Source organism: Xyrauchen texanus, chromosome 44, assembly GCF_025860055.1.
Source record: "Xyrauchen texanus isolate HMW12.3.18 chromosome 44, RBS_HiC_50CHRs, whole genome shotgun sequence".
Lineage (NCBI taxonomy): Eukaryota > Metazoa > Chordata > Actinopteri > Cypriniformes > Catostomidae > Xyrauchen > Xyrauchen texanus.
Genome location: NC_068319.1, coordinates 1,461,430 through 1,480,608, shown reverse-complemented (window position 1 = coordinate 1,480,608; position 19,179 = coordinate 1,461,430). Strand labels below are relative to the sequence as shown.

At 41.5% G+C, this 19,179-nt stretch overlaps 1 protein-coding gene and 1 pseudogene across 1 annotated transcript in view; one reads left to right on the top strand and one right to left on the bottom strand.

Annotated features, from left to right (window-relative positions):
• LOC127636436 (RNA polymerase-associated protein LEO1-like) overlaps positions 1-19,179 on the bottom strand; it is a 283,037-nt gene that overhangs the window by 188,182 nt on the left and 75,676 nt on the right. The gene's annotated exons all lie outside the window — the stretch shown is intronic.
• The window catches only part of LOC127636408 (PDZ and LIM domain protein 5-like), a 98,077-nt pseudogene that overhangs the window by 4,487 nt on the left and 74,411 nt on the right, over positions 1-19,179 (top strand).

Below are 19,179 nucleotides of genomic sequence, written 5' to 3'. Positions count from 1 at the left end.
GCCGTACACCTTGATGGATCATGTTAGCGCTCTGCGCATGCGTCTAGCCGCTAGACTCTAGCACTAGGAAGGGTAATCGAGCTTGAACGCATGATCGCGCCTAGAGACTGCAATGACAATATGAACAGTCTGTTCTCACCCAGAACCAACTGAATGACTTCTGAAGACATGGATTATATCACTGGAGTCGTAAGGATTACTTTTATGCTGACTTTATCTCCTTATTGGAGCTTGATCAGCATTCACTTGCATTGTATGGACCTACAGAGCTGAGATATTCTTCTAAAAATCTTAGGCACGGCATGAGGCATGAGGGTTTCTGATATAAATGCTGATATGCACAAAACAATTTGACAACAGCAAATCGGATGCACACAAAATATCTAAAGTGAAAATATATGGAGTGGTGGTGGCGTAGTGGGCTAAAGCACATAACGGGTACTCAGAAGGTTGCTGGTTTGATCCCCACAGTCACCACCATTGTGTCCTTGAGTAAGGCACTTAACTCCAGGTTGCTCTGGGGGGGATTGTCCCTGTAATAAGGGCTCTGTAAGTCGCGACATCTGTTGGTAGTTTTTGGAACTGACATCATCCAAGCGAACGCATCGAATCAGCCAATAATCGCAAAGTGGCAACACATCGCCCGATTTAAAGGTCTCACTTGGCATGTTTGCTATTGAATAAGGTTGGGACGTCACATTCAAGAGTTTGCCCATTTGTTATTTAAATTAGCCAAAAAACATTTTTTTTTGGAAATGACCTCAGTTTGATTTAATATTAGTTATTGTTAGAGACAGGTGGGTTTATGGGGAGGAACCAGGGCTGGACTGGTAATCTGGCATACCGGGCATTTTCCCGGTGGGCCGACGCACTTTGGGGCGATCGGGGGCGGACTGGCCATCGGAAGAACCGAGTGGTCCGGCGGGTCGGCCGCGGAATGGGCCGAATGGTCCGCGATAAGCTAAAACGAGCCGGCGCGTTATACAGAACGGACCACAAAACGGCGCCACTATATGCAGCGAACACCCCCCACCGCTCAAAAAGTTTTGGGCCAGTTGCCATGTAAAAGCCCGGACCGATTTCTCTTCCCAGTCCAGCCCTGGGAGGAACATTGTCATTATAGAGAGCATTAAAAATCGGCCTCCGCCAACTATTGAAATCATCAATAGTTTTGGTCCCAAATAATTTTTTCCCCCAGAAGAGATGGGCTGTATTTTAAACGTGTACATCTGCTACCCTCGCTTATAGACGACCTCAAAGCTAACAGACATGGACTTAATTCACGGCTCCTCGTCTATGGAGTATGACACTATTGATGATCGCTTTGGATGACTGATTGATATTGATCAAGATAAGATAAGAGAATTAAACAATTATAAAATCTGTAGAAACACACATGCCTCGTGGCTTCAGGCGTACAAAAACAGACCAATACGTGACACAATGCTTCTTTAACCGCACCCTTAATGGTTCCGCTAGAGCTGTTGGCAAAAGAACATGTTGTTGCAACAGTTTCATTGACTTGTTCAATAATCGTCCTGATATGACAATGCAGCGACCGGCTCGTCTTTTGAACAATTCATGAGGTTTCATTGTCAGGTTTTGCATCTGTCGTTCGGTTTCATGTTGCTCTATTATGCAAACATTAAATAGATTGTTGTTGATATTGACGCACAACAACATCTCTTTGAAACGTGGAACTTTTTTTAATGTTGTCGAGTTGTTCATTGACCTTTTCTGACCCTAATCTTTCCACACGCCCAATTTACATCAATACAAGTGAGTTTGGAAAATTCACAGGCTGCTGAATTATTAAAGTACCAATTTTCATTGTAGTCTTTTCATTTAAGGTTAATAAACCTGCACGCACAATAATTATCCTGTTCAATTAGCTTTAGGGTAGAGCTCTACAAAACTGCACAGGGGGTCCAGAGATGGCCAGCGGGGTCTGCGGGATCTTTCACCCATTTTACCATCTTTTACCGTTTATCAATTGAAAATGAATGTTCAAAGATCATCGGTTTGTTCTGAATAGTGACAGCAGTCCAGTATTTGTTGGGATATTTTTACATTAAAATGAATATTTTTGATATTTCTTTAGATTCAGATGCTCAAATATGGGGCATAGAAGCCCTCGTGACTGTGGAATGATGATGAATGTGGGTTCAGGGTTGTCCCGAGAGAACATTTAGAAAACATGTGTATATTTGCGTCGAAAGGAGTCAGTTGAGGTGGTTTGGGCATCTGGTAAGGATGCCCCCTGGCCGCCACCCTAGGGAGGTGTTTCAGGCACGTCCAGCTGGGAGGAGGCCTCGGGGAAGACCCAGGATTAGGTGGAGAGATTACATCTCCACACTGGCCTGGGAACACCTAGGAGTCCCCCAGTCAGAGCTGGTTAATGTGGCTCGGGATAGGGAAGTTTGGGGCCCCCTGCTGGAGCAGCTGCCCCTGCGACCCGACTTCGGATAAGCGGTTGAAGATGGATGAATGGATTGCATATTTTCATTAAAGTGAGAGACTCGTCGACCAACAAGTAACTTTAGTCTTTCCTTTTCCATTCCAGACATCGAATTAACTTTCACAAAATTAGAACCAAAATCGATGTTTATTGGATTTGTTTATTATTAAAGGCTCGTAACATGCTGATTAATAAAGATACATTTAGGAGGGACAAACGTTTTGGTCTAAAAGCTGCTTTGAAACCACGTTACCTCATGCGGCGCTTCATGTCTACACACATGCAGCAAAAGAGGCGATGCGTGCGTAGCGGGACGGGGCAGAAATGATGCATGTTTGGTGCTAGAGAACAATATTCAAGATTACAGCGCAGAAAGATCAGAGCTGTCGTCCACATCACTGTTGTTCTGTCACGCTCTTCACTAGAGATGATGAGAGGACGCAACCGTTGAAGTCTTGCGGTGCGGATGGAATCAATCCGGTGTCCGACCTATCCTAATCGTTAGCAAGGCAGCTAGCATTAGCAAGTTCATCCAGTCTGACCCTACGTTACCACTGGCGCGTTGTGAGCGAAGCTGAGAGCGTTTTCAATTAATTCCTATGAAAGCCGAGCGTCACGCTCGCAAGCTGGATCGTAGGATTGGCCGCGGTGCGGAGCGACTCTCTCCTAGCGCTGTGAGCACCTTTGAGCGGACTTGGTCCGCCTGAGAAAGCCGAACTGCTTGTGTTTTAGTGACACGCAGTAAATATCAAAAATTCCTCAAATGCTTATCGTGAATTTTCTTTTTCGTGATATACTTCGATATCGTTTTATCGCCCAGCCCTACTTTAGCGCGTTTTCAGCTCTGTAGCTCATTTGATTGGTTCCGAAACGGCCTAAAATTGTTACAATGTAACATTTTATTACAAAGGCAACATTTCAAACCACTTATTAGTCAGAATGTTTTTGCGCTGTTCCGGGATTTAGTGCATCCATTGATATGCCGCTTGCAATTTTTCAACAGTTACAAATATTTGTGTGTTTTTTATTCTTATGCAGAGTCTCGCTATGTGGTACTGAATGTGCGTTCCAGTCAGAGGTCGTGCTACAAAAACACACAGATGACATTTTTATCTGTAATTAGAATCTTTTGCTTTACTTCTGCATTGAAAAGTGCCTGTTCTCACGGTCCCAGAGCTCTCTCTCTCTTTCTCCCTCTCTCTCTCAACACACACACACACACACAGCAGTGTTAGTGTGACTATGCACGACCGCCCCCCAATCGGGCTAATTAGCCGAGGAGAGGGGGATGTATGTGGCCGCTGTGTGTGTGCGTCAGTGTTTTGTGTAATGAAAAGCACGTTTGTGTTGTGTCTGCATGAAACGTTTGTTTTGTTGTGGTCTGCTTGGGTTGTTCACCCGGTTCCCGCTTCCTCCTTCAGTCCCGGGTTTGGACACCAATGTAGCAGGGTTCAATGGAGGAGGAGAAAGGAGGAGGCGGGAACCGGACGATGTATCAAAGTAATGTTTAATGAGAAAACAAATACAAAACATAAACACAAACGCAAACGGGGCAGCTGCCTGTAGCTCTCTCTCTCCCGAACTGCCACATCTCGTTGCACTTATCGCTCTCGGCTGATTAGCATGATTGGGGGCGGGGCATGCGTAGTCACGACCCGGCCACGCCCTCCTCCTTGTCACAGTTGGACAATGGGAAACATCGTTACTGATGCCATCCTACCTGTGTTCTGTCGCTATTCGAAAGAGAGAATAGATCATAATAGATTTTATTAAACAACTCCCATTTTAAACGTGCAATTATATCTAATGCTAGAGGTCGACCGATAGTGGATTTTGACTATACCGATAACGAAGATGGTTGAAAAGGCAGATAACCAATGAATCAGCTGATGCTTTTTAAAATCATTTCATAGACATTGTCTTAGTCGGCACAGACTGTGTCTTAAAATTAATAAAATCTCAGATGTAGTTTATTTTTCAACCAATAATAATCAGAAAAAAGAAGGTTGGGCACATAACATGGGACCTTTAACACGAAACAAGCCTGAAATACACACTGGGGGGGACTCTTATTTTGAAATGGAGACTTGACAACATTTTTATAGCCTATATGTTGTTGTTATTTTTATTTTTATTATACAATATACAGAATTTGAGACATGATGTATGTGATTAAGAGGGATGTTTCCCCTCATCAGTGTCACATTTTTCTTTGCATGCCCTCGCGTAAATATATAATAATAGTTTAAAAAAATAAGTAATCATCAAATAAACAAAAACATTACTATCGTCAACAATCGGCATAGATTTTTGCCCATAACCGATAGTTCCAAAAAGCAACTATCGGCACCGATTAATTGGTCAAATCTACCTCTATCTAATATAGTCGCCAAACGGTTATATCCACATTTTGATTATGAATTACAGTAACGTGCTGACCTACAGATTTCTTCAGGTATGTCCATCAGGTTTCGTTGGTCGATTGGGTCAGATTGCATTCTCACCACAGGCGACCCGCTCCAGGGTTCGTTTGCAGTCGGGACAACGAGACTACCTCGTCTGGGTTATTTTAATACATGTCTAAACGAACTGAACTAGGCGAGAAAATGCACCCGGTTCTGAAACAAATGCTCCAAAATTAGCCAGTTGTTAAAAACACCCTTAGATAGAGTTTACACCGCAGGACGTGCCAACTTCCCAAAAGTATTTCACGTCAACTACTCGTAAATAAAACACACATGCTCTTTAGATCTCTTATACACTAGACAAAACATTGATGGAGCGTTTTTGACGGATTGGAACGCGCAAGTTCCGTTTTTTGGACCTTGTGGAACGCCGGGTCGGTTTGAAATCAAGAGGGATTGCAGCCAGTTTGATTCGGCACAACTGGATCTGTCTGCAGTTCAATTGATCATTGGATGCCTTTGCTTGCATTGCTTCAGAAATGATCAATTTATCAACTCCGAGTTGCACGATGCAGCATTTTCGTAAACCCTTGCGTCCTTGGGATGCAACATCCCCATCGAAATGAATGGATGTGAACTGGAGTGGGGCAGGTGAATAACAATGTCTTTAACTTCCAAAAGTGTCCTGAACAAACCCCCTCAGACTCTAATCCGGTTCTCTGGAATGATTGTGTTTGGCTTGTGCTGATTGTACTTGAGTATTACTACAACAACAACTGCCCAGTGCACCCACAAGCTCTTAAAATACTTGTGCACCAAGAATGCCCCCCTCCCGTCTCCTTTATATATAAATAGAAATTGCTCTTTTGTTTTATCTGTACTTGCGAGATATGTTTGGACTATGAAGCAGCTTGTCCTCAGACTTATTTAGAAAGCATTTTTCCAGATCAATCTATCGCACAGGTAGGCCTAATCGCCATTATTCTTCTCCGGTTGTCCGTCGTAGCCAAAGGTTGTAGCCGTTTTGTAGCACAACTGTTGTTCCATGTTGTCGTCTCAAAGGAACTGTAGTTAGTCCAGTTGCTATGCTGTTGAGTGCTCATTGTTGATCTTCGCTTAAACAGGAAAAGGCATGTCTGACTAGATATTACAGTTGAAATAACTTCATTTGATGCTTCCAAGGCTTTTGTCCAGATATCTGTGCATCAGTAGATCATGTTTTGGCTTCCTGTATACTTTATATGTGTCCTGCTCCAAGAACAACAGTAATGATGTGTAAATCTTTGCTATTGTTTCTCAGGCTGTGAATTGGACTTTGCTACACCAGCGACATGAGCAACAACTACAGCGTGTCCTTGATCGGACCTTCTCCCTGGGGTTTCAGACTTCAGGGTGGTAAGGACTTCAGCATGCCCCTCACCATCTCCAAAGTAAGTGTCTGTTTCCAAACACAACATCTGCTGTTTTAAAAGGGCAATGCCCTCCTTTAGACCCGGCCATGTTTCACGGGGTCTTCAACTGTTTATAACAGGTACATGGCAGACATATTGTTCTTTCTCGATGTTCATATTCTCTCTCACAACACGTACACACGTTGCTTGGCAGCACGTCTTTAGGCTGTTGAGTAATGATAAACACACTGCCATAGTTTACAAAAGTGGGGGCGCTATATCGTGAAAAGGTTTACACTTAAAAAGTTAAAGTCTCTGTATGCATAAGTCAGGCAAATGAGGTATCGTTTTTTTTCTCTAATGCAGTAGGGCTGCAACTGACGATTTTTTTGATAATCGACTAATTTAATTTAAGGATTATTCGAATGATTAATCATTAGCTCTCAACCGATTATTCAGCTAGTGCCCCGAATTTAAAGGTTGTATTAAATGGGCTTACTAACAATAAAGAGGACAAAATCATCTTTTAAAAATACCTCTAAATTACATTCACTGAATTTAAGGGGAAGGGGGGTTTGTATACTAGCTTGTTTTGTATACTAGCGTGATTTGTATACTTGCGTGATTTGTATACTAGCGTGTTTTGTATATTTGCGTGTTTTGTGTACTTGCGTGTTTTGTGTACTTGCGTGTTTTGGATACTAGCGTGTTTTGTATATTTGCGTGTTTTGTGTACTTGCGTGTTTTGTGTACTTGCGTGTTTTGTATATTTGCGTGTTTTGTGTACTTGCGTGTTTTGTATATTTGCGTGTTTTGTATACTAGCTTGTTTTGTATACTTGCGTGATTTGTATACTTGCGTGATTTGTATACTAGCGTGTTTTGTATATTTGTGTGTTTTGTATACTTGTGTGTTTTGTGTACTTGCGTGTTTTGTGTACTTGCGTGTTTTGTATACTTGCGTGTTTTGTGTACTTGCGTGTTGTGTACTTGCGTGTTGTGTACTTGCGTGTTTTGTATACTAGCTTGTTTTGTATATTTGCGTGTTTTGTATACTAGCGTGTTTTGTATATTTGCGTGTTTTGTGTACTTGCGTGTTTTGTATACTAGCGTGTTTTGTATACTAGCGTGTTTTGTGTACTTGCGTGTTTTGTATATTTGCGTGTTTTGTGTACTAGCATGTTTTGTGTACTAGCGTGTTTTGTGTACTTGCGTGTTTTGTATACTAGCTTGTTTTGTATATTTGCGTGTTTTGTATACTTGCATGATTTGTATACTAGCGTGTTTTGTACACTTGCGTGTTTTGTATACGTGTGTTTTGTACACATGCGTGTTTGTATACATGCGTGTTTTGTATACATGCATGTTTTGTATACATGCGTGTTTTGTATACTAGCATGTTTTGTATACATGCATGTTTTGTACACTTGCGTGTTTTGTATACATGCGTGTTTTGTATACTAGCGTGTTTTGTATACATGCGTGTTTTGTATACTTGCGTGTTTTGTATACTAGCTTGTTTTGTATACTAGCGTGATTTGTATACTTGCGTGATTTGTATACTAGCATGTTTTGTATACATGTGTGTTTTGTATACTAGCGTGTTTTGTATACTAGCGTGTTTTGTATACATGCGTGTTTTGTATACTTGCGTGTTTTGTAGACTAGCGTGATTTGTATACTTGCGTGATTTGTATACTAGCATGTTTTGTATACATGTGTGTTTTGTATACGTGCGTGTTTTGTATACTTGCGTGTTTTGTATACTAGCTTGTTTTGTATATTTGCGTGTTCTGTATACATGTGTGTTTACAAACTAGAAAACAAACTCTCTCTCTTATTAATAAAGCTGCGTATTGACAATGTTCTTCACGATAATAAACAAACAGTGACACATATATTATGATTCAATAAGTCATGAGCAATCATGTTATAGTCTAGCTGCTTTAAGTGTGTGCGCTCGAGGGATGAGCGTCCCGGGACAGTATGCATCAGCCAGTGCAGTTTCAATCTCTCCCCACATGATCTGCTGCCATATTATTTGTACTTTAATAAAAGTTGCATTATAGATATAATGGCGAGGTGTTTCCTCTAAAGACGCTCTGACATTTAAGTTTTGCTTCAGTGGATTTGCAGCTCCGGCTCCACATATTCCACAACGAGAGTGCTTCTGAATTTACTTATTTGGTACTTTTGCATTATAATTCCCTCATACTTTGTGATGCACATCAGCTGAATCTGTTTGGAAAGTTTGGAGTGCATCTGTGTAATTCTTCAGTAGTGAACTGCAGTGCTGCTCTCACACGTCATCATTACAGTTTCATGTGATCTCATGTTACTATTCGACAATTTTCGTATGGTTTAATTACCCGATGACTCTTGTTAATGCAAACCTGCACTGATTTTTGGCTCCATTCTGGTCAAATCAAGTACTGTCAGACATTTTTTGTCTTGTAGAATATCCTCTATCACTTGTGGAAATAAAATGGGTTGTTTGAATTAAATTTAAACGCCTTTTCAAAGTGTATTGTTTTAAATATAGAGCTTCAGAGTTCAGGAAAGCAGACATCTGTTTGAAGTTGAGTTCGTTTGCCACACGAAATAAAGATTGTCCAAGGATGACACAGTTAATGCATTTGTTGGTTTTCATATAGATATATATGGGAAGGAAAACTCGCCCTTGTATTGTCCATTAGTTGTGCTCATACTTGTGCCATCTGGCTTGTTTATGCAGCTTATTTCCTGTTAAACATGGACCAAAAGTCCCCCAAATTCAGTCCTTGGTTTCCTCACCTGGCTTCCACATGTAACATTGGGCTTAGTGGAACGTTATGCATCTCCTGCGACTGAGATGAATCTGTCTACAAAGGGAGCACAGGAGCTCTGGTGCACCAGCTGCGTTCTTAACACTCGCGTAGAGCCTCCAAACCCCAGGAATATCTCTCTGGAAGCTCTGTACTCATCTGAGCTCAGCTTTGGCAGTCGATGCCGGTTGGCGTGTGTTGAGTGAGATGTTGGCATGGACCTCTGTGAGTGGGGAATAAGCCTGTACTCTGATGAATGGTTAGTGCTGCCTGGATGTAGTAACTGTATTTCTGTCGTTAGTGTGGGAGGGTTTCTCATAGACGATTTGGTACAGATCTGTCCTGACCTTTAGCTCTCCGCATCCTGCTTAATTTTTTCCAATGAAAGGACCCTGCAGGGATATTGGGATGCTTATGGCTCTGTTATGAAACCTTGTGAGCTCAATTGCTGTCTACATAGGGAGATATGTTTTTATAACACAAGTAAATATTGTTTAATTTTGCAAACAAACTTTTTTCTTTATAATATGATGCAGTATAAATGAGGCTTTATAAAATATACAGCCACCTTTATATTTATAATTTGGTGGTCCTTGCCATCAAAAACGTAACTAAAACAAATAATAATAATAAACTTTTTGAAACACTCTACATGGGCAGCAACTCCCTGCAGCACCTGTGCTCCGTTTGATGTTGGCATGTTGCTAAGCATGTTTTACTAATAGGCATAAAACATGCTTTGAGTACAAAAATCCATTGTTTATTAGATTGAGTACTGAATAAACTTATTTATAATCGTATATCGATAGTCACTAATTTTCTAAACAATTATTTAAAGAAAAAAGATTATTATTTTGTATCATTTTTACATTTTATTTTTAAATATTTTTTATTTAATATTTACATGTATTATTTAATTGCATATTTTATATTATTATTTATATTTTATTTTTTAAATTTCTTTTATTTGATATTTACATATATTATGTTTTTATTTTATATTTAAATGTATTATGTAATTGCATATTTTATATTATTATTTATATTTTAGTTTTAAATATTTTTTATTTAATATTTACATGCATTATTTAATTGCTAATTTTATATTATTATTTAAAAAATACATTATTTATTTAATATTTACATGTATTATTTAATTGCATATTTTATATGATTATTTGTTTGATAAATTGTTTTATTTAATATTTACATGTATTATAAATAATAATACAAAATATGCAATTAAATAATACATGTAAATATTAAATAAAAAAAACATTTAAAAATGAAATATAAATAATAATGTAAAATATGCAATTAAATATTTCATTTTTAAATATTTTTTATTTTATTTTTATATTATTATTTGTTTGATTTTAATATTTTTTTAATTAATATTTACATGTATTATAAATAATAATATAAAATATGCAATTAAATAGTAAATGTAAATATTAAATAAAAAAACATTTAAAAATGAAATATAAATAATAATATAAAATATGCAATTAAATATTTCATTTTTAAATATTTTTTATTTTATTTTTATATTATTATTTGTTTGATTTTAATATTTTTTTAATTAATATTTACATGTATTATAAATAATAATATAAAATATGCAATTAAATAGTAAATGTAAATATTAAATAAAAAAACATTTAAAAATGAAATATAAATAATAATATAAAATATGCAATTAAATATTTCATTTTTAAATATTTTTTTATTTAATATTTACATTTACTATTTAATTGCATATTTTACATTTATTATTTCTATTTAATTTTTATGATTTAAAAAATTTTTTTTTTATTATTATTATTTTATTATTACATTGATATCATAATGCCTGCATTAGAGGGGTAGGTAAACAGCTTGCTTATGAACTGAGCTTATGTCTCTCTTTATTTGAATATACATTTTCACAAGCCACTGGGATGAACCACCCTTGAGCCGATTCCCACCCAGCCCTCCGATGGCCCTTGTGGCTTCACTGTGAGTTGTAACAACCACAATTGCAGCCCTTTTATGGGATGGTGGCTTGGCGATCCACTGGGCACAGAGTGGAAAGAGTGGCCTCGCATATCGTCTGCACATGACATTGCATAATGAGGGGAGAAATGATGCGGCTTGAATGCACCCGCCCTACCCTAATGCCATACCACGAGCACTCTTCCCCCACTGAAAGCTGTCTAGGATAAGCGTGGATGGATGGATTATCTGGTGCAAGTATTAATAGGGGCTCTGAATGTTTTTAGGAGGACTACAGTGGGACACAGTGTTCTGCTGCAGCTCTCAGGCGATGGATCCAGTGCTTCCTGCTATCGGAGGAGCACCGAGGTGCGTGGTGATATGTAAGTGGCTGTGGTGTGTCTAGAAGTGGTCTTGTGCCTTTGCACAGCTCCAGGACATTGTTAGAATTGAAGCACATGTGGAACAGTACAAGCAGGACCATGACTGTCTTGAAGGCTGCTTGTCACAGCCGACCCGCTGAAGATAATGCCTCTTCCTGTCAAAGGAAGTTATTTATACTCTCCGGCCAACTGAGAGAGGGGGAGATGGAGAGACTGACGCATAAAGGCCAACGTCTGCTTTCCGCGTGTTGGTGCAGTGATGTACATTTCGTCATTTGCACAGTAGGGTTAGAAAGTCATCTGTCTAAATGCATTTAGATATTATAACTTTTTTGAGGGCCTAAACATATACTCATTAAACTTTGCACATGCATCAGAAGTGGCGAAAGTTACATCTGATATGGGTTTCAGAATTAGGAGTGGCAAAATGGCTTGATAGCGCCACCTACAATGTTTCAACGATGTGCGCTTTGCGCTACGTTATACCTACACGTACGAAAATTGGTACACTTGTGTAACATACCAATGCCTACAAGAAAGTCTCTTGGACCCATGCCCTTAACCCAACAGGAAGTCAGCCATTTTGAATTTTATATTGATAGTGCCACCTACAATCTTTCAACGATGTGCGCTTTGCGCTACGTTATACCTACACGTACAACAATTGGTATACTTGTGTAACATGCCAATGCCTACAAGAAAGTCCCTTGGACCCATGCCCTTAATCCAACAGGAAGTCAGCCATTTTGAATTTTCTCTTGATAGTGCCACCTACAATCTTTCAACGATGTGCGCTTTGCGCTACGTTATACCTACACGTACGAAAATTGGTACACTTGTGTAACATACCAATGCCTACAAGAAAGTCTCTTGGACCCATGCCCTTAACCCAACAGGAAGTCAGCCATTTTGAATTTTCTCTTGATAGTGCCACCTACAATCTTTCAACGATGTGCGCTTTGCGCTACGTTATACCTACACGTACAACAATTGGTATACTTGTGTAACATGCCAATGCCTACAAGAAAGTCCCTTGGACCCATGCCCTTAACCCAACAGGAAGTCAGCCATTTTGAATTTTCTCTTCAATTTATGCTCCATTTTTGCCATTTCCAGGCCTCATACTTTAACAAACTCCTCCTAGAGATTTCATCAGATCTACTTCATATTTGGTGATTGTAATCAGAAGGTCTTGGCAATGATACATTGCGAAGCTTTTTAGTTTTCACTGCACAGCGTGGACGTGACGGTCTGACAAATTTCGATGTATCGCCATGAAACAGGAAGTTGTTGTAACTCATGCATACAATGTCCGATCGAACCCAAACTTGACCCCAACGTGCACCAGGGGCCCGTTCATCGCTGCTTGAAGCTTTGCTTGCTCTTTTCTCACACGTTAGAAATGGGTCTTTATACAAGATAATATATAAGTATGAGCGTCATGTTTCGGGGTCCTTTGCTTTGAAAAGTAGTAGTTCATTTAAATGGTCCTGCAGTGTGCAAATGTATAATAATACATGAATAAAAAGCTGTTTTTGATTGAGTTCAGCTAGTCACACTGCTGGTTGAATGTAAAGGGATAGTTCACCCAAATATTACAATTCTGTTATCATGCTCATGTCATTCCAAACCCATATGACTCTATTTTTCATCTCTGGAACACGCGAGGACGTCACCATTTACCTTCATTGCATCTTTCTCCTGCGACCGTCACTCTGCCTAACGACTCCTTTTGTGTTTCACGGTAGAAAGAAAGTTATACGGGTTTGGAACAATATGAGGTTGATTAAATGATGACAGAAGTTTCATTATGAAGTGAACTATCCCCTCAATCTGCAGCGGAAAACCGGATAAAAATGGAATGAGATCTCTGATTTCACGTCTGATCCCTTATTTGGTGCGGTGCTGCTCGGTTGAAGCATTTCAGCTTTGGGGAAATCATCTCCGGTTCCTTTTTTTCTCATTTTTTCCTCTTACATCACACATTCTCTTGAGCTCAACTGTATTCTGCATTGTATTGAGTTATGCCAACGGTGTGAGTGCCCCTGCAGATGACTGGAGCCGCACCCTGGATGTGTCGCGGCCTGAAACGCGTTCACACAAACGCACTCAGACACGATTTATGAGTTTGATGCCAAGCCAAAACTAGCAGCTAGTCATTGCTTAAAGGAATGGTTCAGTCAAAAATGAAAATTCTGTCATTTGCTCAGCCTCATGTGGTTCCAAACCTAACATGATATCATGCCAGAATATTCACTTTAAGGCTCTTACTGAAACCTGTTGCCTATGAATGTCACACAAATGCATTTTCCACAAAGCCTTTAATCCCACATGCTCTTGCGTTGAGGAATATCAGGGCATATTGTTCTCCAACAGATGGCTTAGAGAAACCAAAATACAGTTCTCGGTCCCATAGAGCAGTATGACTTACACCCAGAGATTCAGTGTTTGATTTATTACCCATCAGCTACATAAAAGACAAAGGTGTTGGCACAATGCACTGTGCCACTCTCTGTAACTTGACCCTCTTGTATGAAGGTTTTCTAAGACTCTCCCAGATTTTCAAAGGTTGTTTCAGTTGATTTCACCTGTTTTTCAAAGCATATCAGCATGTCAACAACTAATGCTAGATAAGTCCCTTTGCATCTGCACTGGGACGCTGGCTGGGACGCTGTGTACTGTTTCCCAGCTTGCCTTGGTGCATTAATACAGACTCTTTGTCTTCCGGATCTTGCTGTTAATCTCATTGGAGGTGAGAGCTCTTGTGGCTGGAGCGGGTCGAGACGGCAGCTGCCACTGTTGCTTTTAAAGCGGCAGTGAAGTGTTGATATCGCCATGGTCACGAGCCAGACCAGCACCACAGAGCGGCCTTTGTCTTCAAGTTCTCGTAAAGCCATTGGTAAATGCATTGAAAGCGTGCGATGCCATTGTACATGCTTAACATGCTTTCATGCATTAGCAGAAGAAGCCTTTAGTTTGTATTTATTTTTTTTATCTAAGCTGGGGTCAGAGTGCCGGGACAGGCATGATACCAGGCCGTATATCCTTCACTATGAAAGCTGCCACAGATCTGGTTATTATCTTCCCTTTCTCAGAGTTGGGCGGCAAAGTTGATATCGTTTGATCTATGTGGAGCGGAGGGGGGCGGGGCCGGGTCGGAATATCGCGCGCCTCCTCCTTGCCCATCCTTAACTGTGTTACATTGGTGCCGAAGCCCAGGAAGGAGGAGGGATGCCCGTCGGGATGCCCGTCGCCCCTCGACACTGCCGTCCACCCTGGGGAGCGCCACTGCCATCTGCCAGGTGACGGAGTAGCCTGACCGCCTGGATGCGGGGAACGGCCGTCGTCCGCGGGGAAGGGTGGGGACTGAATACCCCGACCGCCTGGAGCGAGGGAGCCGCTGCCGGGGGTGGAGGAGTCCCCAGAGATGCGGAGGGGGTCGAGGGAGACAGCCGTCCGCGAGGGGAGGAGGGAAGAAATGCCACGACTGCCCGGAGCGGTAGGGTCGCTGCCAGGGGCGGAGGAGTGTCCCCATTTGCTGCCAGAAAAGCGGAGGGGCGTTCTGCCCGCTGGGGGTCGAAGGTTTGACTCCGGTTCGCCCTGGGTTGGAGCGGCTGTTGTCCGTCTGAGTGTGGAGGAGTGCTCTAGGACCACGCAACGGTACATCAGAGAACCGGTGAGTGAGCTTTTTCTCTCTCTCCTCTCTCTCTCGAGCCATCATCACCGGCCGGCTTTATCCCTCGTGCGCCTCATCAGGCCGATTGGGGACCCGGCCCGCCCCCCTCTGCTCCACAATCTATTTTTAGCTGAGATGGGTCCGCCTTGGCACTGGCAGGTGATTAGCATCTCGGGGTGAAAATGGCTAACGTGGTTTCTTAAGTTAGTGGTATTCCCTAAATTATAATTTTTTCTTTGTATCCAGTTTGTGCTTACCAGTTTGTTCATGAAAGCCGAAATATGCCCAGACTAGTGGGTGCATTTTGAATTACTCGCTTTTGTGTTTCGCCTCCCTCCCGCCATTTTTCGCTAGCGCAACAAGGGCGTTTGCGATGAATGACATCAGAGAAATCTACGTCCGCATCGTGATGCATCGTAGAAATGATTAGTTTCAACACCCCTACCCAACAGTGGCATGCTGGGGCTTGAACCCCCAACCTTCTGGTCAGTTACCCAGAGCCTCAACCGCTGAGCCACCACTGCCCATTACTGTGGTGGCATCAAACCTCCAAATGGCATTAAACAGGATATGCTGTTATTCATGGTGCTAGTCTATAACTTTTAAATAAAAAAAGAAAGTGCAACGTGTAAATCTATATCGTGATAAATGGAGTGGTGGTGTAGTGGTCTAAAGCACATAACTGGTAATCTGGTACTCAGAAGGTTGCTGGTACTCAGAAGGTTGCCCACAGCCACCACCATTGTGTCCTTGAGTAAGGCACTTAACTCCAGGTTGCTCCGGGGGGATTGTCCCTGTAATAAGTGCACTGTAAGTCACGCATCTGCCAAATGCATAAATGTAAATGTAAATAAATATCGATATCGAACAACATGAAAAAGGTTATCGAGATAACGGTTTTGGTCATATCACCCAGCACTACATGTATCGAGAAGTGTTGCTTTGGCCGTGTATTATGTTCAGATTTGCAGTGCCGCAATTAACACGATTTTTTTTTTATCTTCGCCTCAGAGAAGATGAACTCTGGAGCTGGAATGTCCTGACAGGTTTATGTGCAACTTTGAGGAGAAAAACCAGGTGCTTAAGAAGAGAGGAGAAGTCCGTCTGGAATGAAGTGTGTTTCAGAGGTCTGAGTTTGATTTACCCATAACAGTTGTTCTGAATCATTCAGAGCCTTTTTGTGTGTAATTGTTTCCGCTAATAAAGAAAAACTAGACACCGTCTCAACTCTACAGTGGACAAACTGAGGCCTGGTTTGTTTCTTTAGTGGAGTAGCAAATGGGTCTCTTATGAGGTTTTTCTAAATGCATCAGAGACCTAATCTATCAACATGGAGTTTTAATCGGTTCTTTCCTCTCATTCTTAGACATAACAGTAATACAGGGACTATTTTAAGAGCCCTTTGTCAACTGGAGAATGTCTAAGTAAACTATTCGCTCAAACGTGTGAATGCGAACGGTGGGCAGCCCTGCAGATGTTTTGCATCGATGCTCCCATGATCTGAAGATCCCTCGTAATATTTGCTTTCTCGTGGCCTCTTGGAAGCATCTGACCCTCAGACGTGGGAGTTGTCTGGCTTTCCGTGGGGAGCAGAATAGTTTATTTGGACTGATTTTACCCAGGGCCTTTACAACACGAAGAATAACGAGTGAAACGAAGCCGGAGTTGGGAGTTATCTTACTAGAATGCCATTTCAGTACGCAAGAGTGTCCAAATGCACATAATAAGAGTTTCGTGGAACTCGTAGGTTACACGTAAATCATTAAACAATTGTTTAAAATAAAAAGCGCTTACACTTTTAGTGTAAGTGTAAATGTAAATTGGGCTCTTATAAGGTCTACCACAGAAACCCCTGTCAGAATTCCATGTGAAAAATTCCCCTCAGGGGATCGGATTTAAATTGCAAATCACTTGCTAGCTATTCATTTTCCATCATCTGGGAAAATTGCACATAATTAGTGATGTGTGTATTTCTTCAAATAGTAAGTTGGACTGCAAAAACATCATCATTTATTGTGTTTGCACGAGATTGTGCAATCTTGACACAAGCAAGTGGTTATTGACGTCAATGGTGAATCGTCTACATGCCGGTATCGCTGTGACGACTTCCAGAAATTGTGTTTTTACCTCATCCATTTGCTTATTTGAACTACCAGAGGAATGCAAGGAATGTTACGAAAGCAAACATCAATACATGACAAATGATGAGCATTATGAAATGTCTTCTTATCGTATTTTGGCACTTTCATAAATATCTCGTTGCGAATGATTAACTAGCACAATCATGTCTTCGCTTGCTTCACATCATACTGAATAAATGCATGAATCGTCTCTTAGTAACGGAGAGGAGTTTTGTCAGATACTTAGTATTGTGAAATACACACTCACACACATACACACACACACACACACACACACACACACAAACATTCTTATCCTTTTGCATGTTGAATCAAAGATGTCCTGTTCATGAGATAAACTGGATTTGGCTCTTCTAGCTGTGCATGAGTTATTGCCAATGAAATTTTGACACAAAGGTACAGCAGACGTCAGAAGCTTTGTTCCAATCTAGTGAGCTGCCTATTTAGACCGCATTTGAATGCGTTATAGGTGCGGTCCAAAAGTGAAATTCTGTTCCAAAAGGTAGATACCTTCTTTTGACCATTATTAGACAGTTTATCAAGTGCCCTTTGTGAAAAAGACAATCCAAAAATGCATTGCGACAAACGCTGAAAAGACACGAAATTAACCCTTATGTTGTGTTACGGTTGTTTTGATCCAGTTGGAAAACAATTCCTTGGTGCGGCTATCCTTATGAGGACTCTCCATAGATATAGTGATTTTGTATACTGTATGAACTATAGATTCTATCCCCTAAACCCGACACAACCCCTTAACCCCTAAACCCGACACAACCCCTAAACCCGACACAACCCCTAAACCCAACACATCCCCTAAACCCAACACAACCCCTAAACCCCTAAACCCAACCCCTAAACCCGACACAACCCCTAAACCCAACACAACCCCTAAACCCGACACAACCCCTAAACCCAACACATCCCCTAAACCCAACACAACCCCTAAACCCAACACAACCCCTAAACCCAACACATCCCCTAAACACTGACACAACCCCTAAACCCAACACAACCCCTAAACCCGACACAACCCCTAAACCCAACACATCCCCTAAACCCGACACAACCCCTAAACCCGACACAACCCCTAAACCTAACACATCCCCTAAACCCAACACAACCCTTAAACCCAACACAACCCCTAAACCCAACACATCCCCTAAACCCAACACATCCCCTAAACCCGACACAACCCCTAAACCCGACACAACCCCTAAACCCAACACAACCCTTAAACCCAACACAACCCCTAAACCCAACACATCCCCTAAACCCAACACATCCCCTAAACCCAACACAACCCCTAAACCCCTAAACCCAACCCCTAAACCCGACACAACCCCTAAACCCAACACAACCCCTTAACCCCTAAACCCGACACAACCCCTAAACCCAACACAACCCCTAAACCCGACACAACCCCTAAACCCAACACATCCCCTAAACCCAACACAACCCTTAAACCCAACACAACCCCTAAACCCAACACATCCCCTAAACCCAACACATCCCCTAAACCCCACCCCTAAACCCGACACAACCCCTAAACCCAACCCCTAAACCCGACACAACCCCTAAACCCCTAAACCCAACCCCTTAACCCCTAAACCCAACACAACCCCTTAACCCCTAAACCCGACACAACCCATAAACCCAACACAACCACTTAACCCCTAAACCCAACCCCTAAACCCAACACAACCCCTTAACCCCTAAACCCAACACAACCCCTAAACCCAACACAACCCCTTAACCCCTAAACCCAACCCATAAACCCAACACAACCCCTTAACCCCTAAACCCAACCCCTTAACCCCTAAACCCAACCCCTAAACCCAACACAACCCCTAAACCCAACACAACCCCTTAACCCCTAAACCCAACCCCTAAACCCGACACAACCCCTAAACCCGACACAACCCCTAAACCCGACACAACCCCTAAACCC